The sequence below is a fragment of the Acomys minous genome (assembly GCF_964271855.1).
Source record: "Acomys minous genome assembly, chromosome: 15".
Lineage (NCBI taxonomy): Eukaryota > Metazoa > Chordata > Mammalia > Rodentia > Muridae > Acomys > Acomys minous.
In genome coordinates, this window is record NC_140497.1 from 15,280,882 (window position 1) to 15,303,182 (window position 22,301).

At 40.7% G+C, this 22,301-nt stretch overlaps 1 protein-coding gene across 1 annotated transcript in view; it reads left to right on the forward strand.

The window, feature by feature from the left end:
* ZMAT4 (zinc finger matrin-type 4) overlaps window positions 1-4,716 on the forward strand; it is a 645,949-nt gene extending 641,233 nt beyond the window's left edge. The window contains exons 15-16 of the mRNA XM_084759845.1: window positions 2,321-2,415; window positions 3,041-4,716. The gene's annotated coding sequence lies outside the window, so the exon portion shown is untranslated. The remainder of the gene's footprint in view (window positions 1-2,320; window positions 2,416-3,040) is intronic.
* Window positions 4,717-22,301: the final 17,585 nt, after the last annotated feature.

The window sequence follows — 22,301 nt, forward strand, 5'->3', positions numbered from 1 at the left end:
AAGTCTGATTGCAAACAATTCCCACCCCACTTTGAACCTTGGGTTCTTCTCAGCTGGTGATCTTTGATAGCTACAGATGATGAGGAAAGAGGCAGCGCCTGAGACTGAAATGACTTGTCACCTCAATCAGGTGCTGCTCAGGAGGGGAAGCTAGTGTGAGGGGGGTGGGGGTGGGGCGGAAGGCGGTCTTCACTTTAGAGATGAGCACTTAGGGGGAAGTGCAGATGTGTTCAGAACTGAATGAGGAGCTGGCTGGAAGATGCCATGGTTGATTGCTGATGTGTGATGGCTCTAGTTAAGGAAAAAAAAAAAAGCCACAAATATTCCCTGGCTGTGCAGACTGCTTAGTCTACAAAGCAGAACAAAACAAACCTAGATAGCACAGTCTTCCTTATCTGCTGCTGACTCAGGTTTAGCACTCTGAATCCTAAGTTATTTATCTCAAGAGAACTTTTGAATAAATGCCCATGTGCCAGTCAAAATGAGTGGACAGTGGCTTTTGAAGTTCCTTTAGGCCTAGGGACTCCATTATCAGTAACCTTTTTTTATCTGCCTGCCTCACTTTCACCTCTACACATTTTCCCTCAACAAGACAAGATGGCCGAAGGGCACTGATGCAGGCATCCCCCGCTCTACAAGACTAACTCAGGTCAGCGGTTCCTGTGAAGAAGACAGACCATGTTTAAGGTACTGACAGGAAACAAACACAAGTGCCCTAATCAGGAATCCTGTACCTGATCGCTCTCTCCTTCAGCGATGCAGGGGGATTGAACAGTCCCAGAATTTTAAAAAAAGCTGGAGGAGTCTCTAGCTGGTAGGCCTGTCGACAAATATATAACGCTAAGCAGAGTTGCTGTGGGAAAGTGTCGGGAGCCGCTCCGCCATTATAAGACGGCGCTGGTTTCCTGTCTCCTGGAAGCCCTTGTGGCCAGTGCGCATGCGCAATGACGTCACCTGCTTACGCAACAATATGCTAATTGGGTGTTCTCTGGAGCACCAATGACAAGAGGACACGCCCCTATACGCCCCTGAATTCCCTATATAAGCCGCGGGTTTTCTGGGGCAGGGTCCTTTTCTCCATCTGCCATCAAGAAGAGCTGTAACAATAAAATCGCCATCAGAAGAATCCTGAGTTGCTGCGTCTCCTTTATCGGCGAAGGCTGCGCGCGACAGGAAAGTGGAGCGTGAGACAGAGACCGATGAGCACCAGGAAGGGCCCCAGAGCTTCTGTGACTTTAAAACAAGATGGCGATGGCGTGAGGTGGAACTACTTTGAGCTTCCATGTCACCCCAGGCGGGATGGCTATCGTCAGGAAAACAAACAGACCAAAAAGAAAACAGACCAAACAAACATGCTGGGTGAGGATGCAGAGAAAGAGTAAAGCTTATTTACTGCTGGCTGGGGGCTAACGAAGTATAAGCATTAAGAAAATATATTTGGAGGTTTCTCAAAAAAAAAAATTAAAATTCATACTAACATGTGACCCAGCTCTACCTCTCCTGGGCATATATGCCCAAAGGACTCCATATCTTCCAATAGAGATATACTTGTTAACCAACGTTCATTGCTTCAGTATTCCCAACAGCAAGGTAATAGGATCAGCCTAAATGTTTATCAGCAGACGAATGGCATTTTAATCAGCAGCAAAAAAAAATTATAAAGGTTGCAAGAAAGTGAATGATTATGAAAATTATTGAATTGTTTTTAAGTAACTCAAATCTGAAAGATTAAAATAACATGTCAATGCTAGCTTTGTGTGTGCTTGTGTCGGCTGTGAAACTAAAAAGGTGAGCAGAAGAGGAAAAAAAATACCAGTAGAGGAAGAAGATGAGGACAGTGTACAGTATGTACACGGTCACAGAAACAAGACGGCTAGGATGGAAGGGTACGATGGAGACAGGAGAGTGAGGGCAAGGATCAACAGAAGCCTAGTGCTTTGTATGCCAAATAAATAAATTTAATAAAATATGACTGGTGTAAAAAAAAAATACCTGAAATTAGCATGACTATAAACTTAGACTCATAACCTGTTTCTTCAGTTTGGTTCTTCAATTAGGTGCTTGAATGGAACATTCTACACTTGCAAAACCAGCAGATGGTATGATATTTTATACTGTTCTTTGCTTTAAAGATTTTGAGGTTTCACAAGAAAAAAATTAACTGTGGAGTGCTGTGTGGCTGCCACAGGAGGTCCTGTTTGTCACATGACTTACTCCTTCATTTGTTCAGCATTTTTGGCCAAATGGGTTGGTTTGGAGTCTGCTTTCTGAGAAATATATGGCCACTCACTTACCATGTATTGCTATTATTTCTTTAAAGTGGGTCTTGTCTCTCCCAGCAGAGGACGGCACAGATTAAAGCTATCAAGCAAAGAACATCAGTTAAGGCCACTTAGCTCAGGGCTGGCAATTGGGGTGTGTGTGTGGGGGGGTGGTAGGGGTGTTTAGTATTTGCTAGGTTTTTCTGAAGAGGCACAAAGTATCTCCTGTGTGATCCGACCTCAGTCATTTTATATGACTTCTCAGCATATTCCTGGATAAGATGGTATCTTATTGCCCTGGCAATCTACACAAAGGGTCCCTCCTCCACATCTTCACAAGCATTTGTCATCAGTTGTTTTCCCAATCTTAGCCGTTCTGATTGGGGTAAAATGAAATCTCAAAAGTAGTCTTAATTAATTTGCATTTCACTGATTGCTAAGTGGTGAACACTTTTGGAGATTACTTTTAGGCATTTTTACTTCTTTTACGAATTCTCTGTTCAGATAAATCCATAGCCCACTTTTTAATTGACTAATTTGTTTTCTTAATTCTTTTTTTTTTAATTATTTATATAGTCTGGATATTAGTTCTCTATCAAACCTTTAGCTAGCAAAATCCTTGCCCGCTATGTGAACTTCTTCCTCACTCGACTGTTGCATTTGCTGTAAAGAAGTAATTTAGTTTTGAGTTTTCGCTTGTCAATTGTTTGGCCTTAATTCCAGGCCAATGGAGTCTAAAAGTCCTTTCTTACAGCTACTTATTTTTTTTTTTCTATCAGTTTGTGTTTCAGGTTTTACATTGAGATGTTCAGCTCAACGTTGCCATGAACACAAGGACGCCATGCAGAAGTCACTTTCCAGAAATTCGTCGTCTTGTCATAGAGAATCTACAACTATCAAATAGAATAGAACACACACAAAATGCTCGCTTTGCTGCAGTCTAATGATTAACATATTCAGTATGTGTTAAAACAAGAGCAAATTTCCTTTTGTGCATCAATATAGTCTGGATTTAGAGGTAGGATCTCTTGTGTTCCTTAGGTTACTCTTGCTAGATGGGGCTGACATTGCTTTCTTCAGAGGAGTGTTGTGAAAAGGAATCAAACTGTGGCCATGCAGAGGCAATGCTGCACAGAAAGCAACTATCAAATGGTTTTTCTCATAATCTGCTGGTGAGCACTGACTCAGTTCAGCTGAGCTGGCTTTGGTTCATAGTGTTCCATATGCCTCGAATTTTGAATCCAGGCTGAAAGGCAGATGTCTTAGTTAGGGTTTCCAATGTGGAGATAAAACACTATGACCAAGAACAATTTGGGGTGGGATGATTATTTTGGCTTATGCTTCCACATCACTGAAGGAAAGCAGGACAGGAACCTAGAGGCAGGAGCTGATGCAGAGGCCACGAAAGGGCCCTGCTTACTGGCTTGTTCCTTATGGATTGCTCAGCCTGTTTTCTTACAGCATCCAGGACCACCAGCCTAGAAGTGACACCACCCACTGCAGGTGGGGCCATCCTCTATCAATCACTAATTAATAAAATGCCCTATAATCTTGCCTCCAGCCAGATCTTATGCAGGCATTTTCTCAATTGACGCTCCTTCCTTTCCAATAACACTAGCTTTTGTCAGGTTAACATTAAACTAGCCAGCATAAACGAATCATAATATCTGTTCATCTCATGTGTCTGTCAAGTCAATAAAAGGGCAATGAGTAATAACACCATTTAAATCCTCAATAGGTCAAAGATGATCACAGGACCAAACCTAAAGTTAAAGGGATAACATTCCCCTTTGAGAACTGTGTAAAACTGTAAAGACTGCTATGCAGTGCTGAGCACAGTAAGCATCCTGACACTGCTGTCACCAAGATTCTCTCATTATCCTTTAGTCCTTTGCCACTTTGTTTTCCCTGTTCCAAAGACCAAGTATAAGATTACTATTACAAAATAAGAAGACCAATATGGGAAGCTATGTATCATCACTTGTTTGGATATGTTTCCAAAGCAGCAAAGTGTCCTGAGAAATAAGGCTTTCTTCTTCCTGCATCCCAGACATCTATGACATCATCCTTCAGCTTTTTGTCTATTAAGTTGTCTTTAAGGTTTGAAAACTATGTGCCTTCTTCACTTACACTATCGAGTAGTGATAGGAAGTTAGCCATAGAAGGGATGTCTTTTCTAGTAGACATATAACATATAAAAAGTATTCAAAATGTTCAACAAAATTATCCAAAGTGATATTAATGACATGTTTAATATTCTTCATACAACTTCAGAACTTATTGTATTGCATGCCATTGGAGGTCTTAATTAAAACTGTCCATACTTCAAAAGCTCATAGCCATGTATGTTTACTAGCTGCCACACCAGAGAGTAGAAGTCTATGTTACACTCTTCTTTTGTTATGTATCCCTATGTCCTCTATACTTCCTATTGGAATAAATGCATTTACTTTCATCTCTCCCACAATACCTGTGACATTTGGTTACACAACTTTGTTTTATTCCTTTTTTGTGTGTGTTCTGGGGCCATGTACATATTAAACACTGAATTATACACCTAGCTCACAAATGCTTGCCTTAATCTATATTTAAATGGGCATTCAAAATGGACCTTCCCCCCAATATATCCCACCATTTAAGAATAACAGGAAGAAAAGTTTATTTCTGAGGTGAAAACCTAGTAATTTGCAGAGTAAATTTTACATTGCGTGCAAGTATGTAACCCTACCTTGGGCTTTTGGCTCACTCTAGATAAAACTTAAAGAGCAGCATAACTTACAGTGTAACACACACTTAAATGATTCTTAAGTCATTAATTTGACCAACTTATGGAGACAAAAGTTCTCTTTATCACGAGGTAGCTGAGGCTTATTGAAGCAATTCGGTACAACTTATTTTTTATAGCTACTACTTAACTGAAATGACTCAAGGATGTTATGTGGCTATAAATAAATCCATAAGAAGCAACAGTGCATGTAAGGCAGTGCATTGAGGGAAGAATCATTGAGGTTATCTAGTGAGATGGGATACAGAACAGATGGGACAGCTCTTGGTCCAGGTTAGGATGCAAAAGGTGCTCACGGCAGGAGGAGATTTCCAGCCATGTGGGCCACTGACTCTGATGTCCTTTCCATTCTGAACTTCTTGTGAGTGCTCTGTGAAATGCCGATCAAGTACGCATGAGGGAGGAATCAGCTATGTGTTTATCTTATGTATAGGGCACAATAATTTAACATGAGATATCAAGGATAATGTTAAGGCTGTTTAAAATCATATAAAACAGCTCATAAACAAAAAGGTTGTCTCAACCTTAAGATTTATGTGGCCATAAAATGAAGCAATGCCCTATACATGCCTACGAAGACTGGATGTCCATATGCAGAAGGATGTAATTAGAACCTGACCTATCAACTTGCATGAAAACCAACTCCACATGGATCAACAATCTAAGGCATGAAATCTGAAACACTGAAACTGTTAGAATAAAACAGTCAGTTCCTTACAGGATATGAGTGTAGGAAAGGGCTTTCTGAATAGCACTCCATTTCCCCAAGAATTAAGGCCAACAATTGGCAAATGAGACTTAATAAAACTAAAAGCTTCTGCACATCTAAACAAAAAACCAGGTGAAAAGCAAGCCCATGAAATGGGAGATAATTTTTCCATTTACACATCTGACAGAGGATTAATATCCAAAATATATAAAGAACTAAAAAATAAAGCCAAAAGATTACCATTTCAAAAAAAATGGGCCTGAACTTGAACAGAGAGGTCTCAACAACTATTCATCATCCCTAGAAATCAGGAAAATAAAAATCAAAACAAGATTTGAAATTTCACTTTACCCCCAATCAGAATGGCAAAGACCAACAAAACAAATGACAACAAATGCTGAGGGGAGGGGGGATTTACGGGAGCATCATTTACTGTTGGTGGGTTTTCATAGTGGTGTAGCCACTATGGAAATCAGTGTGGAGAATTCTCAAAAAGCTGAAAAAAATAAATCTACCATATGACCCAGCTCTATCACTGTTGAGAGCACAGCAGGAAGGTCCCTGCGCCCGCAGATCTCCAGGGAAACCAGGAATGTTAAGCAGCCAGGATTGGATTTCCAATAGGAAAGATGAAAAAAGCCTGTTTTTCCACCCCGAAAGCTGAGAATTGGAAGTGATTAATGGATTAATTGCTGATCTGCATTATCTGTTGGACCAGGCCATAAGATATGGCCTACAACCAAGTAGCTAAAAATCCAAATGACCCTTACAGCGAGGGGCTCCCCGAACCAGGACCAGCTGTGATCTTTGTTTGACCAGAAGACCAGGCCAGACCCCCAGGCCCTTAAACTAGCGCAGGTAGCACATCTCTAGAACCCATCTTGGAAGATGTGACAGTCTGAATTGAGTTTCAATATAATGATGCTTCCTTGTGCAATGGGGATTATATTACACCAGGAACACATTGGGAATAAACCGCCTGATATTAGGCTTCCTGAAGTCTGATCCAGGTTAAAGAAGTCAGTCTGCTCCTTAGTATTTTCATTCTTAACTCTTTGTGTGGCTAGCTTCCCTGTGTGACACCTGCAGGGACCCCCACCTACCACTGCTTGGTATACGCCCATAGGACTCTATCCCCTGCCATTTGTTTCTGGCCTCCAGACACCATTGTGCGCCAGGGCTGGGAAGGAAGGAAGCTTTGACAGGATCTCAGTCCCCAGGTGAGTGGGCGGAGGGGGAACGGAGCCTTCTCCAGGTGGGTTTCAGTGAACCAGCCTTTCCTTAATGGGGATGGACCATAAGGGCTATATAAACCTTGGAGAGCTGAGTAGAGGTTTTCAAGGTGAGTGTACATCATTGGCTGCATTTGTATGGAGAAGAATTCCAGGTGTGTTCACCACTATTCTGTTATCAACAGTTAGGAAATGGAATCATTCTAAGTGTTCAACCAAAGAAGGGACAATGAAAATAAACTATATGGGCCCTGTTAAGTACTGTTCATTGCAAAGAGAAGTGAAATAATCAACCAGCCTAACCACATGCTAAAGGTTTATCCTTATGCCCACAGATAAGTATAATAGCCACCGTCATCAAGGAAACTTCTCTTTGCAAGAGACAGAAGCCATTGAAGAGAACCACATCCAATCAAAATCTGTGGTCTCAATAGCTACAGCTACAGCCCAGTGCCTGTGCCTATGGCTCAGAGGTCATTGTGGAAGAAGGAGAGGAGTGATTGTACGAGCCGGAGGATCCAAGAGTTCTCTATGAGATTGTATCTCCTATGGGTCAGAAGCCACACCCAAAAAGTCTCACCCAGTAGAACTGCCAAACATGAGCTGAACAAGGACACCACCAATGGGCACTCCAAAGTGCGTGGGGAAAGCCCGTAAGACCACAGCCCTCCCAACGATCTATAAACAACTACAGAGGCTGAGCAGGAGAAATAGTCATCCCCATGGCAAGACACACCTAATTGTTTTCTAACACCAAAGGGTGAGCCTTGAAAATATGCATATGATTAACACTGTATATAGGCTGAGCAGGTTATATTAGGAATGTGTGTGTGTGTGCATATAGTGCATAGATGTATCAATGTGCATGTCAGATAATAACAATTAATGGAAAAAGAAGCCATGAAGCTGAAAGAGAGAAAGGAGGGATTTATTGGAAGGTTTGGGGGGAAGAAGAAGAAGGAGTAAATTTTTTAACTATGTTATAATCTCAAAAAGAAAGGGGAGGAGCAAGAAATAGTCTGTTCATGCCTCATTTTGTCTTAATTTCCAATCATGCACCTTAAATTTACTTATTCATAAAGAAACTAAGGGGCCATGAGGTTACATTTCAGGGGCCCCTTTAAGAGCTTTGAGATGGGAGCATTATTTATCTTTGATTGTTAAATTTAAAAACTAAGAATCAGAAAAAGATGGGCGGGTTCACCATTCAGTCATGCTCAGTTGGCGGCGTCTGCTGTGCAAACCTGAGGACCTGCCCCGATGCCAAACGCCTGTGTCAGAAAGCCGTGGGGTGAGGCACTGGGTGCCACAGTGAGACCCCATCTTAAAACCAAGCTGGGGTCTCCTACAAAACAACAGCAGAGGTTAATCACTAGCCTTCATGTGCACACACAATTCTCACACTTGGTCACACACCTTCCCTTCCCACACAAATAAATCATGTTGGGCTTGAATCTGGGAGCTGTATGAAGGACACAGATGAAGACTCATCGTTTGTCTCTGAGTTTCTCAAATGCATCTCAAGTAAGAAGAAACCAAGAATGTTGGTCCTATGAGGTAATTGAGCCTTTTGTCCTCCATGAATTAACTACCTATTTCTCAACATAGACAGACTAGCTGATGGCTGCCCAGAGTCTGATTTTTTTTTTCTTCTCTCAGAATGCTATAGAGGAAAAGATAATTAGAGCCATTTACACTTATCGTGCCAGCAAGAACATTGCTTCTGCTTCTTAGGAAATAATTTAATCCATCATGATTTATATTTGCATAATATCCTGTTGCAATATCAAAGCACCCGTTGCTAAAAATCAGAGGAAGCTGTTGAAACTGGAGTTTATAGACAGGAAAAGTGAAGTTAAAAATAATCACTGTCAAAGAAAACAGCTTATTTAATGAGATTGTTCCCTCAAAAAAACACTGCCTATTTTTCCTTAGGAGTGGTTAACCCATAATGGAAGCTTGTGGCATTTTTTGGACACCTGACTGGTTCTTTAATCCAGGTAGGCACAATGCCAAAGGAAAAAAAAGGCATTTAAAGGTTCAATATTGCCTTTTCTACTTCCTGGGAATCAAAAGTCAAAAGATGCCATTAAAATGCTGTTTCTGCAAAGAAAAACCACGATTCATCGGGACAGTAAGATTAAATTTACAACCATCATTCATTCGTATTGTTAATTCTGAACACCTACATTCTCAACCTAAAATTACACTGATGAATTTTGTGATGCAATCATTATCATTTGTCTAGTTCACATAGACTTCAGGTTCACACCTTGAATCTGTCTGAGTTATGAGGTATTCTGCCTATGACTGAGAGGCACGTTTCCATGAGTGAAGTCTTTCAATGTTGCTGCTATAAGTGCAAAGTGGGATGGTGTTACATCATCATACAAAACTCAAAGATCCTAAGAAGACCCAGGACTGAAACTGAAAGGCCTCTGCAAGTCACTTGGGATGTGGATTTGTTATTTTTGTACAAAGCGTTGCACTGAGTGGTCTGCCAGCCTCTTGTTATGTAGTATATACTGTTAGTGAGCCAGCCAGCAGTCTTGCCACAGAGTCTTAGGCATAGTACTGGTATGTTAAAGGAGAGAAATAGGCAAATAGATTTCTGAAAGTGGAGAGGTGTATAAGGCACACTGGAAGCCTTTATACAGGAGTATATTGACACTGTAGCTGGATTATTTCCTGTGTCTGCTTTCTAAATTTGAATGTTGACATTTATAACTCTTAAGCTGTATACTTTAAATATGTTAGTGGGCTAAAATGTCAGCAATTCTAAAATGCTTTCATAATCAATAAATTTGTTCACCAAGGCATATATGAGAATAATCTAGAAAAATCAGTTTTAGGGAGGGTCAGCATATACGATTGGTTTTTATCTAAGAAACGCCTTACATGTTTATGAATTTTACAGCATTTTTGGCAAAGGGTTCAATTCACTAGCAGCCCTGCCTATTTTCAGTGTGACCAAACTGAAACAACTTCAAAATAAATTAAGAAAAAGTAGAATTAAAAAAGCAAAAATGATGATTTTACAATTATGGTTGGAAGACCCTACACTCCTTTATCAGTAATGGACTTGTAACCACAGGAGGACCGACAGGGCCAACGAACCAGGCCCTGGGTCGGGGTGGGAGTGATGGAGACTGAGGCTCCAGCCAGGGACCATGCATGGACTGGACCTGGGCCCCTTGCACAAATGTAGCCAATGGGCAGCCCAGTTATCATGTGGGTGCCTTAGGGAGGGAAGTGGGGGCTGGCTCTGACATGGACTCTGCTGCCTGTTTTTTTTTTTTTTTTTTTTTTGCTTTGTTTTTGTTTGTTTGTTTGTTTGTTGGTCCCTTTCCCCTAGTAGGGTGGCCTCTCTGCAGGAGAAGGGAGATGCTCTCAGTCCTGATGAGACTTGATATGCTGGCGGGTTTGGGGGGTGAGGAGGAGGCGGGGGGGGGTGGGGGAGTGAGGAGATAGTGAGTGGGGGGGTCTTCACCTTTTCTGGGGAGTAGGGGAGAGGGGACACAGGGAGGGAGGGTGGAATGGGGGGAGGGGGCTCTGACCAGTATGTAAGGTGAATAATTAATGAAAAAAATGAAAATAAAAACAATTTGTCAGATAACCTTGGCGTACTGAGCATGGATCTGGTGGAAATGACCAGTTGTGGTTTTGAGGGACCTCCCACACCCACACCAAGTGTGGCATGAGTGTGGGAGGTCACGAAGGTGGAAAAACTCCTATTCCTTGGAACGATTCTTAATACATTGGTAAAAACTGAAAGCATGCTCAGCGTGTTCTCAGAGCATAGCAGAATTCAACTGGAAATCGATAACAAAGGAACTCTGCAGAATCGCCAAGTATTTGAAAACAAAACAATGTATTTCTAAAAGGAACGTCTGTGTTGGGGGGCAAAAACTTATAGGCAAAAAAGATGCTGAACAGAATCAACACAAAAGGCCAGTGCCATCCGCATCAAAGCAGGGCTTTGACTGAAGTGGTGGCGCTTAAGGAAAATGTATACCTTGAGATGTTTGTGTCAGAACAGGCAAAGCTGTCAAACCCGACACAAAGCTCCTCAGTAAACTGCAGGGTAGGAAGGAAGGAGGGGCAAATGAAGGGGAAAGCAAAGATACAGAGGGAATCTTTCTTTCTTTCTTTTTAACTATCCTTTTCTAGATAAGGTTGGGAGGTAAGGTAAAGGAGGGTTTATATAGAAATATATATAGGAAAATATATAGGAGAGAAAGGAACAGAAGAAATACTAAGAATGACTGAAAATTCCTCCCTCTCAAATTAGTGCTGCTAATGGTCACAGATTACGGACGCATAGAGAACAAGGTACAAAACACTGAAAACATTTTCTAAAAGCCTGACATACAAGCATGTCACATTCAAACGACGGAGCAATCGAAGACAAAGAAAAATTCTGATATATATCCAAAGACAGCGGCAGCCTCCTGCAGTGAAGCAGACTCAGGAGCAATCCAGTTCCTTAGAACTCTCTCTCACAGGCAAGGATGCAGTGCGTGCAATATTCTAAACCTCACCAACCTGGAGCTCTGCACCCTGAAAAATTCAGCAGGAAAAGAACAATTTTCTCAAGTGAGAAAGATTTGTTGCAGTATTTCGTCTTTAGGGACATGTTTAAAGCTCTTTAAGGAAGAAGGATACAGGCCAGAAACTCTGACCTTCATAAGGAGCAGAGATGCATCAAAAAGGAAGAGGGTAAAATGATGGGTTCTACCTTTCCTGTCCTTAGTCTCTTTAATGATGCCACCAGTAACGCATTCCAATATGAACACTGATGCATGTATGCTGGCTTGCACATAAGGTGATATGAACAAAAAACAAACAAACAACAACAACAAGCAGGCTTCAGTGCATTGAATGAGGAGCCTCTCTGATGTCAACAATGTCTGAAATCAGAACCTATTGGTAAGTTAGAAATAAGTTATGTGCTACCTGTATCCTCTTCCTCTGTGGCCCGGCAAGGCCATCCTGCCAGGGGGAAGTGACCAATGTTAGGGAGCCAGCGTCCCTACTCTCCATATTGTGGGACCCACAAGGAGACTGTAGTGTCTATCTACTACATCTGAGTAAGGGAGTATAGGTCCACATCATACATGGTCCTTGGCTGGTTCATCAGTCTCTGTATTGTAGTGTGGTTGTTTAAGGGTTAACATGCTTTTAGGTTTAGATGGATATTTTAAGTTGATAAAGATGAGATTTGATAGATATTGATTTACATTCAGAATTTTAGACTCACCAAGATAGAAAAGATGTTTTCTTCAAGGCTTCCAAATACAAATAGCTAAAACACTATGAATGTAACATTTATATAATTTCTGATTGTTTGTGGTTTTCCTTGCTGTAGGTAGTTTACATATATATGTGTGTATGTGTGTTGTGTGTGTGTATTATATTATAAATGTATATGTAAAAAAAGAAAAAAAAGAAAATAAATAAAACCCTTTTTAAAAATAAAAAATAAGCTATGTGCTTCCTATAAGTCAAGCTTATACATATATAAAGACTGAGTAAATAAATGGAGAAAGACATATCATACTAACTGAAATAAAGAGGAACTGTGGGTAGCTACACTAATTTCAAACAAAGCTGGCTTCAAAGCAAGCAAAGTACCATGGGGCTAGACAAGCATTGCATACTGATAAAGGAGCATAAGGTAGAAGTGGCTCAGCAGGTAAAAGTGCTTGTCACCGAGCCTGGCAATCTGCATTCAGACCCCTGCAATTCCATGGTAGAAGGAGGGAACTGACTCCCACAGGTTGTTCCCTGACCTCCACAACCTCATCATGGCATGTTTCTCCAAACACACACACACACACACACACACACACACACACACACACACACACAGAGAGAGAGAGAGAGAGAGAGAGAGAGAGAGAGAGAGAGGGAGAGAGAGAGAGAGACAGACAGACAGACAGACAGACAGATGGACAGGCAGATGGACAGATGGCAGAATAAATGAGCAGTGTGAGCTCCTTCTCCAAGACGACATTAATCCTCCATGTGTATATGCATAACAACACAGTATTACAATGCACAGGGCAAAAGCATATAGGAGTACAGGGAGGAAGAGATGACGCCGTTACTACAGGCCTCAAATCTCACAAGTGGACAGATTTAGCAAGCAGAAGATCAATAAAAACCTAGTATAGCTCAACAGAACCAAGGAGGGAGATGTACTGAACATTTATATCCCACTTCATCCGAGGCAGCAGGATGTGGACTCCTTGTGCTCACATACAACATTTCCCAAGACAGACCAAAAAGAGCCATAATGCCAAACAAAGTCGAATAGTGAAGATTAGAGTCTTTTCTTTCAGATTACAACCAAATCCCATTTGAATTCGGTATCTGGGAATCCTGAAGTACTGGGAAATTAAACAATGCCTGTAAATAATACATCTCAGGATAAATTACAATGTATGTTCAGTGAATGAAAATGAAATTACAGTTTATCAAAATGTTTGGGGTTTAACAAAGTCCGTGCTTGGAGAATTTTAAATGCATGTAATAGTAAAGAAGAGTGCCACTTAGCCACAGTGATCTCCATTTTAAGAAAAGGAACACCATGTTAAATTAAGCAGAATAAATAAAATAATAAAATTCTTCAGAATAAATCAGTGACATTAAAAAACAGTAAGTAAATGAAACACCCATAATGAATCATGCTATTCATTTGCCAAAATTTACACAAACTACAAATACATCCATGTGTACAAATGTATAGACATATAGTTTAAATGGAATTTTCCCACCTGGAATAACAATGCCCCAAAAGCCCCAACACCCAGCATGAGATGCACCCCCTTTTGAGTTGTTGGGCAGGGTTGTCCAAAAGACTCCCAAAATAGTATAGGCTACTGCTGTTGCCCTTGGTTGCCTCCCAGAGATAGCAGGCCAGTCCCTGCTCTGAAGACACCATGCACTTTGGACACAAGACCCAGAGGATCTGAACTGGATCTAACCTGTTAGCCTCCTACGCAGGCCTAGAGTTCATACTCCAGAGGGTGCCATGCAAGCTTCCAAGGGAGGGAAGCAACCCAGTACTTCTACCTAATTATGCCACCCATGCACCAGGTGCATTAATGGTATGCATATGCCTTGGCAGTAACTTACAGCTGTCTGATTGGATGTAAAGTCTGCTCAACAATGATGAAATCATGCCTGGTACTGGCAACCTAGTCAACTACCCTGGGCTAGTGAGGTCATAGATCTTAGAGCAGAACCTGCTATCACGACTTTGCTAAACAATAAAACTCCTAACCACATTTCAAATATTTACCACAGTGCGGTGGTTTGAAAGGGAATGGCTCCAGGCGGTTTTGTCCTGTTTGGTGAACTATTTAGGAAGGGATTAGGAGGTGTGGCCTTGTTGAAAGTGTGTCACTGGGTTCAGTTTAGAGGTTTCAAAAGCCCACACCAGTCAGTCAGTCAGTCTGTCTGTCTGTCTGTCTGTCTGTCTGTCTCTCTCTCTCTCTCTCTCTCTCTCTCTCTTTCTCTCTCTCTCTCTCTCTCTTTCTCTCTCCCCATCCCTTCCCTCCCCCCTTCCATCCAGCTCTCAACTACTGCTCCCATTCCATGCCTGTCACCACACTACATGTATGATGATTATAAGTTAACCCTCTGAAACTGTAAGCAAGCACCCAAATAAACGTTTCCTTCTATCAGTTGCCTTGGTCATGGTGTCTAGTAGACACCAGGAACATAAAACACTAACTAAGACATCCACAGATAAGTGTAATTGCCACCCTTCACACACACGCGCACACACACACACACACACACACACACACACACACACACACACACAAAGAAGTTTCTCTTGGAAACAAATGGAGACCACTGTAGAAAACCACAACTAACCAAACTGCAGAGGACAAGTGCTCTTGTGGTACTCAGACCCAACTTATACGTCAGCAACTCAGCTCCTACAGCTAATGCTCATGGGAAATCAAGACAGAGGTGAGAAGAGTGTCAGAGCCAGAAGAACAGGGCGTCTGTGGTGAGATTGCATCTCCTGCCAATGTCAGGGAAGCTACATCCACAGAGCCTCATCAACACGGCTGCCTAAACAAGACATGAACAAGAAGAATATCTACAAGTGTGTTAATATGCAAAGGGGAAATTTCACAAAGCACAAATCCCAGGCACCTAGACAAAGAACTACAGCAAACTAAGGAATATTGAGGACTTCCCCAAGGAAAAACCCTTAATTAGTTATCCAAGACCATGGGGTCAGTCCTGAAATCATATACAAATAACTCTGAGAACTGAACAAGTATAGAATTATGTATAAAACAGAAAAGAAAAAGAGGCCATTAATTTTAGAGGAAAAGGTGTACATAGGAGGGTTTGAAGGAAGGAAAAGAAAGGAGGGAAATGATGATGTCATTGTATTTAAAGTGAAAAATAAAAATAAGTGAAAATCAATGAAATTAAAAACAAGTAAATTGGAACAAAAACGATGAAACCAGTCTTAGAAAGATCAGCTGATAAGCGTCTAGCCATGCTAAATGAGAAAAGAAAAAAAAAAAGACTCAAATGAAAAATTTAAATTGAAAGAGAGACATCAGTATTGGTGGGCTATCATGTCCACAAGTTGGATAACCCAGATGAGATAACCCCTTTAAAGCCCTAACCTGCAAATCTCATTAAGGAGAGATAGGAAATCTAAGCAGGCCTACATTAGTAAACCCATAGCTAATAACCCAAAAAAGAAAGCAGGGCCAGGAAGTGGCAACATTGGTTGCACCAAACATTTGAGGAAAGAGTACTGCCAGTACTTCTTACGGTGGTGCATGTGCTAGCCGTCTATGTGAGCACCAGAAAACAACGCACTACTGTACACCCATCAGAGTGACCAAAGTCTAGAACACTGACACCATTGATTGCTGGCAGGGATGTGAAGCCATCCAGATTCTCAGCCATCTCTCATGGGAACAGAACACCTCCGCAGTCTCTTACAAACCTCACCGTACGCTAACCGTGTGAGCCACCAATCGTACTCCTTAGTATTGACCCGACGTAGCTGAAAGCTCATGGCCATACAAAAGCCTTGCAAGAAGACATTTATTCGTGATTACAAAACATGTAAGACGGTCCTCAGAAGGTGAAGAGCAAGTGAATGGGGACAGACAGACAGTGGATATTGTTCTCTGCCTTAAAAAAAAAAAAAAAAGCAACCAAGCCATAAAAAGACAGGGAAAAAAATCCATATTTCCAAGTGAAGGAACTCAGTATAAAGTAAATCTGTCTGGTCGAAACTGCCTGTCATTTGGAAAATGCAAACTATCAAGAAAGTGAACAGACAGTAGAGGTAAGGTATTGAAAGGGATATGCAGAATACAGTGGATTTCAGGGACAGTGAAACCACTCTAAATGAAGCCATAAAGACAAACACAATTTTTTTTTCAAAATATATAAAATGTACAAAACCAATAGTGATGCCCAGGTGTGAATTACAGGTTTTGGGTTATAAGACATGCCAATGTGTGTTTATATTTTCTGACAGATTCCTGCCAGGGAACCTGGGTGTAGGTGTGGAGTCCCTCTGCAAAATGTCTGCACCTCACCCTCATGTTTTTCTGTGAACTTCCAAGTACTCTATGAAGCAGTCTATGTAAAGGAAGCGAGCTAAGGAAGAAGTACCCACATCAGAACAGAAGAACTGATCAGGACTATAAGGGAAAGAAGAGGCATCACCAGAGGTCTAGCAGATATCCCAGGGTATCCACAGAAACCACATGAACAAGCAGACAATTAATTTAAAACAGAACATAAACATGTTCCTTTAAAATTCTTGCCAAGTTTATTAGTGAGGAAACAGAAAAATGAGGAAATATTTTTTTGACTGTTTGTTTTTAAATAAAATTTATGAGTGGTTTGGGAGAATGGGGGGATGCAAGGACCCAGAGGGTTCTAGAGACCATGAGGGCTGGCGGATCTGGACCCAAACTGTCCAGGGGGCTGGCACAAACTGTTGTACCAATCAAGGACAGTACATGCAGTAAACCTAGATGCCTTGTTCAGATCCAGCCGATGGACAGTGCATTCTCCACATGGGGAAGTGGGGGGAGAGCAGGGACTGCCTCTGACGTGAACTCTGGTGCCCCTGATTTGATCACTTCCCCTTGGTGGGGAGGCCTGGCAGAACGCAGAAGAAAGGCAAGCAGGCCTGATAGGCTGTGGTCATATGGTGGAGGAGGAGGTCCCCTTCTGTCAGAGGCCTAGGGGTGGGGAATAGGGCAGAAGAGAGGGGGTGGGAGCAATGGGAAGATACAATCAATCGAGGGGATAACATTCAGGATGTAATCTTGAATAAATTATAATAAATTAAAATTAAAAACCATTTATGGTTATTTGTCTTTCAACAAGGAAAACTGCAGGCCCAGATGGCTTTAGCTATCAAAATCTGTAAAGCATCTAAGGATGAAATAATAATAATTCTATGTAGATTCTTGTAAAAGACACAAGAATAAAGCATTTTCCAACTCTTTTAAAAGGCACATATTACCCTGGCACCAAAATGAAGGCAAGGCATTAAAAAGAAGAAAATGACATACTGTATTTACAGTAAGGCTGTCAACAGCCAGGGGCCTCTTGCGCATTTGAAATGTGACTAGCCCAAACTAACATATGCTGCAAGTTCAAAATAGCACAAATACAGCAGATTTCAAGACTTCTGCTGGCAAAAATGTATTCAAAATATTTCTTTAATGTCTTATTTTGAGTATAGTATTACAATCTTAATCTTTATATTAAAATATGCTGATAAAATTAATTTTGACAATTTCCTCTTAGTCTTCTTGGTGTGGGTACAGAAATTTAAAAATATGTGTGATTTTCAATATGTTCCTATCTTATGATGCTATCAACTATCGCCAGTCACAAATGCTGAACTGAGAGCTAAAACCATTTTACCGTAGGTGGATTGTCCCTGTGATTCTCCCAGAGACAGTTATGATTTTTGTGAGTGAAAATAATTTCTTCTCATCTATATTTGCCTATCATTTCTTTTTCTTGCCTCGTGACATTAGTAGTTTGTCATTATATTGAAGGACATCCTTACCTGGTGTCTGACGTGGGGGAACACACAATCTTTCGCTATTAAGTACAGACTGTGTGTACAGAATTTTCAGAGCTTGCCTTTGTAAGGGCTGAGGACACCCCTAACCTCCTGCTGCGGCTATGTGGTCCTGCATGGGGTTTAAACTGAAGCTATGCATAAGTTTCTGTCAGATGTTATGTCTGCCTGTACTGAGCTGAGCTTGTGGTCTTCCCATTAACCTACTAATACACGGCGAATTATTTCAAATGATAACTAACATAATACTGCTGAGGTGAACCCTACCTTATCAGATTCTAATTAGTTTGTTTGTTTATTCATCTTGATTATTTGAGACAAAGTCTTAAGCAGCCCAGGCTGACCTCAAACTTGCTTCTCAGCTGAGGTTGGCTTTGAATTTTGGATCTTCCTGCCCCAAACCTCCTGAACTTCCTGAATCACAGGTGTGTTCTGCTATGTCATTATTTTCACCTTTATCTTCTTGAATTCAATTTGAAAACCTACTTTGGTTGCTAGCTCAAGATTTCAAAATACTAAGATAATATGCAAAACTCAGTTTCATTTCTCCATACTCAAAGTAACATTTAAAAATTGAACATTGTACAATATTATGAAATAAAGATAAATTTAATAAAATATTTACAGGACTCATTAAAAACCACACAGTGCTGATGAGAGAAACGCAGGCTTAGCTCAGGGACCCAAGCTGCTTTCAGATCACAAGGTTCATAGTCACCATAATTTACTCATTTTATGCAACTCCCAAACTCCATTCAGTCCTTTTTTTCCTTAACTGATTCTAAAATTTACATAAAAATCCCATAAACTGGAATAACTAAAATAATTTTGAGGGGGGAAAAAAACCACAGAGTTTTAAGACTCACACTGGCTGACTTGTTTTCTAGTTGTGGTCAAAACAATGTATTATGGCCGCGGAATATAGACATTTAGGTCAACAGGAAGGAACAGGGAACCCAGAGGGACACCCACACATGGGACAGGCCACTGATTTTTTTTTTTTACAAAGATACCAAAGCAATTCAGAGGAGAAAGTTTTGTCCTTTGAAAAAATCACATCCTGACCCAGCTGGATATCCAAACCCAAAATGAATTTGACTGTTACCCAGCACAACTTTAAGAAATAACTCAAAGTGGGCTACAGACCTAAACCTGACGGCTGAAGTGAAGACTTTGCTGGAGGTAAACCTGCAGCCATGAGCTGGTATGTTTTAGATAAGAGATAGAAATCATAGGGTACGAAAGAAAACTGACAGGCAACATGGCGGTAGGATCAGATGTGTCTTCCAGCTTGGCATTGAGGCACACTCTGCAACCACACCCACTCAGGATGGTGAGGCAGGAGGCTATGAATTCAGAGCTTGCCTGGGCTACACAGAGAGATCTTGTATCAAGTTCTGTCTTCCTACAAAGAGGAAAGTTTTGTTTTAATTTTACCTTGAAAGACATCTTACAAAGGACTGACACCCAGCACACACATACAGAACGTTCACAGCTTAGTAGTAAAAATAAAAAAAAATCCAATAAAAATGGGCAAAGAACTGGTACAAATATTTCACCAAAAATGGCTATGAAAAAGCACTGGTTAGCCATTAGATGCAAATTATAGCCACAGAACGCTGCAACCTGGTACCTCCATGAGTGACAATCAAGGAAAAGCCCTTATGACTGAAACTTTGTTGTTGCTAGTGGGAGCATGAGACTGAAGCAGCCACTTTAGGAAACATCTTGACAATGTTGTATAAAGGCAAATCGCAAATTACCATTTGACCCAGCAAACTCATTTCCACACATTTATCTCAAAGAAACAGACCCATACATTCTCAAAAAGAAAGAAAAAAAGCCACACAATTTCTCCTAGCAAATCTACACTCAAATTGAAAATAATCCAAACAGTCATCAAATGGAAGACAAATTGTGGTATATCTCTAAAGTGAAATATTTTTTTAAAAAAGAAAAGAAAGAAAAATTTAAAATATATATATATATATGCTTCTCAAAATAAGTATAGACTCCATGTAGATGAACCTCCCACACTTGATGCTGTATTCATTCTAAAATCAAAACAATGGAGATGGAAATGGGTCAGTATTCTACTGGGCTGTGGCTGAGAGTCTTTGGCTACCTACAAATGGGGACATAGGAAACATTAGAGGCAGTGCAAGCACCCTGCATGTTTATGGTAAATTTGTGCCAGCCACTGTGGTCCCATGATAAACCCAAACTAATTATTACTTGCCATAAGATGTGGTTTTTAGGTAAATAGCTAAGATAAAATTAAAACCCAACTTATATGTGAAAACTCACTGACGGTTTTAAACTCAACAGCCAAAGTAATTCTAATTAGCCTAAACCAGTGTTTCTCAATCTGTGGGTCACGACCCCTTTGAGCATCTAAGGACCCTTTCACAGCAGTCACGGATCAGATATCCCACATATCAGATATTTATGTTATGATTTATAACAGTATCAAGATTATAGTTATGAAGTAGCAACAGGAATAATTTTATGGTTGGGGGTCATCTCCCACTGGGCTAGTAGATAGATTCAGATCTAAGCTGGGATTCTCACTGCACGGAGATAGATATGAAGACATATGAGTTCATCAAAGTCTACTATACTGCACCCTAGAAAGATGGATCTTATTATTTTACATTGAAGTGCAATGAGCCTCACTTTAGCCAGAAAGATGAATGTATATATTAGAAACCATTTTTGCTATCTTGGCATGGTGTCATATCTGTTACCCTAGCACTTGGAAGAAGAGACAGAAAGATTGCTTTTTGGTTTAAAGTCAGCCTGGGCTACATAGTGAGACCCTTGTCTCAAAATATCAAAGGAGAAAAAAAAAACAAATGATTTTTATTCGTGGTGTTCCAACTGGCCCTGTATTACATAATTTCCTTCAAATTGGCAAAAATTAAATCATATGCTTCAATCTAATAAAAATGCAGTTTGGATAACATTCTGAAACATAATTTTTTATATATGTCAAACCTGCTTATATAACCCTCTTTATATGGGTGTAGAGGTAGATGCATGACTCTAATTATAAATGCTGGGCTGATTGAATCAATAAATGCATGAGTGAGTTAGTCAACAACAAATTAATGAACTAAGATGAGTGCTCTGCAGCCATGTCTCCGAGGTATATGCTAGAGACGTCTGCTCCCTTAATTAACTCCATATGAAATCTACGTGTAAACAGGAAAATGGTTTCAATGTGAAAATCTGCATCTGTTTTGAAATCATCGGGCTATATGGAGAGGGACTTTCAAATAATACTTATATCTGACTTTAAGACCCCAAAAGTGGGGCTGGGGATAAGCTCTGTTGGTTGAGTTTGAATAGCATGGTCCCAGGACCCCATTAAACTGCCCTTTGGCACAGGCCCGAGAACCCATCTTCACAGTAATTCCCCCCAAATTTTCTTTCTGCAAACTCTAATGCAAGGATGTTTGGAGTATCACTGATGTTTATGCTCACTGTGGGTGTGGTATTCCAGAAAGGGTTTTCATGGAGTGATGTATCACTTTAGCACAGTCCTTTCTCACATGGAGGTGCCCATCCCACTAGTAAGAGGTGACTGGGCGTCTGCTATTCACTCTCCAAGTCTCTCAGCTCCATCTGTGGCTAACACTAATCTGCCTGCTTTACTTTTTAAAATGTAAACAGATTTTATTTTGGTCAGCCCAGCTACATTTTCCCTGACCCATGCAAGTTTTCTTAGTTCTGGTAAGCATCTTTACTATCCTAGTCTTTATCACAGATGGAAACAAGTCCCAAGCTTGGTAAATGTTGACCTCTCACCCATTCCTAAAAAATTAGGACCAGCTCAACAATGGTGTCTAAATTAAGCCAATTAGAATCAATCCCTGAAGTGATTGATAGGCCTATAAGAAACCTTCCCCTACAGGATTAATGAGCTATAAGGCTAACTGGCCATATCCATCTTCATAGAGAGAGTACAGTGGGAGATAGGGACAAAGGACAGAAGAGACAACTTATGTCACTTAAGAATGCTAGTGAACCCGTTCATAATGCCAGGCACACTGTCACAGGAACCAGAACTTGTAATTTTATATTAATTTTATGGTAGATTACAGTCTCTCTTGAGTAAAAGTTGAGTGAGTGAATGTGTGTTTGTGTATATATGTGTGTGTGTATGTGTGTGTGTATGTGTGTGTGTATGTGTGTGTGGACATGC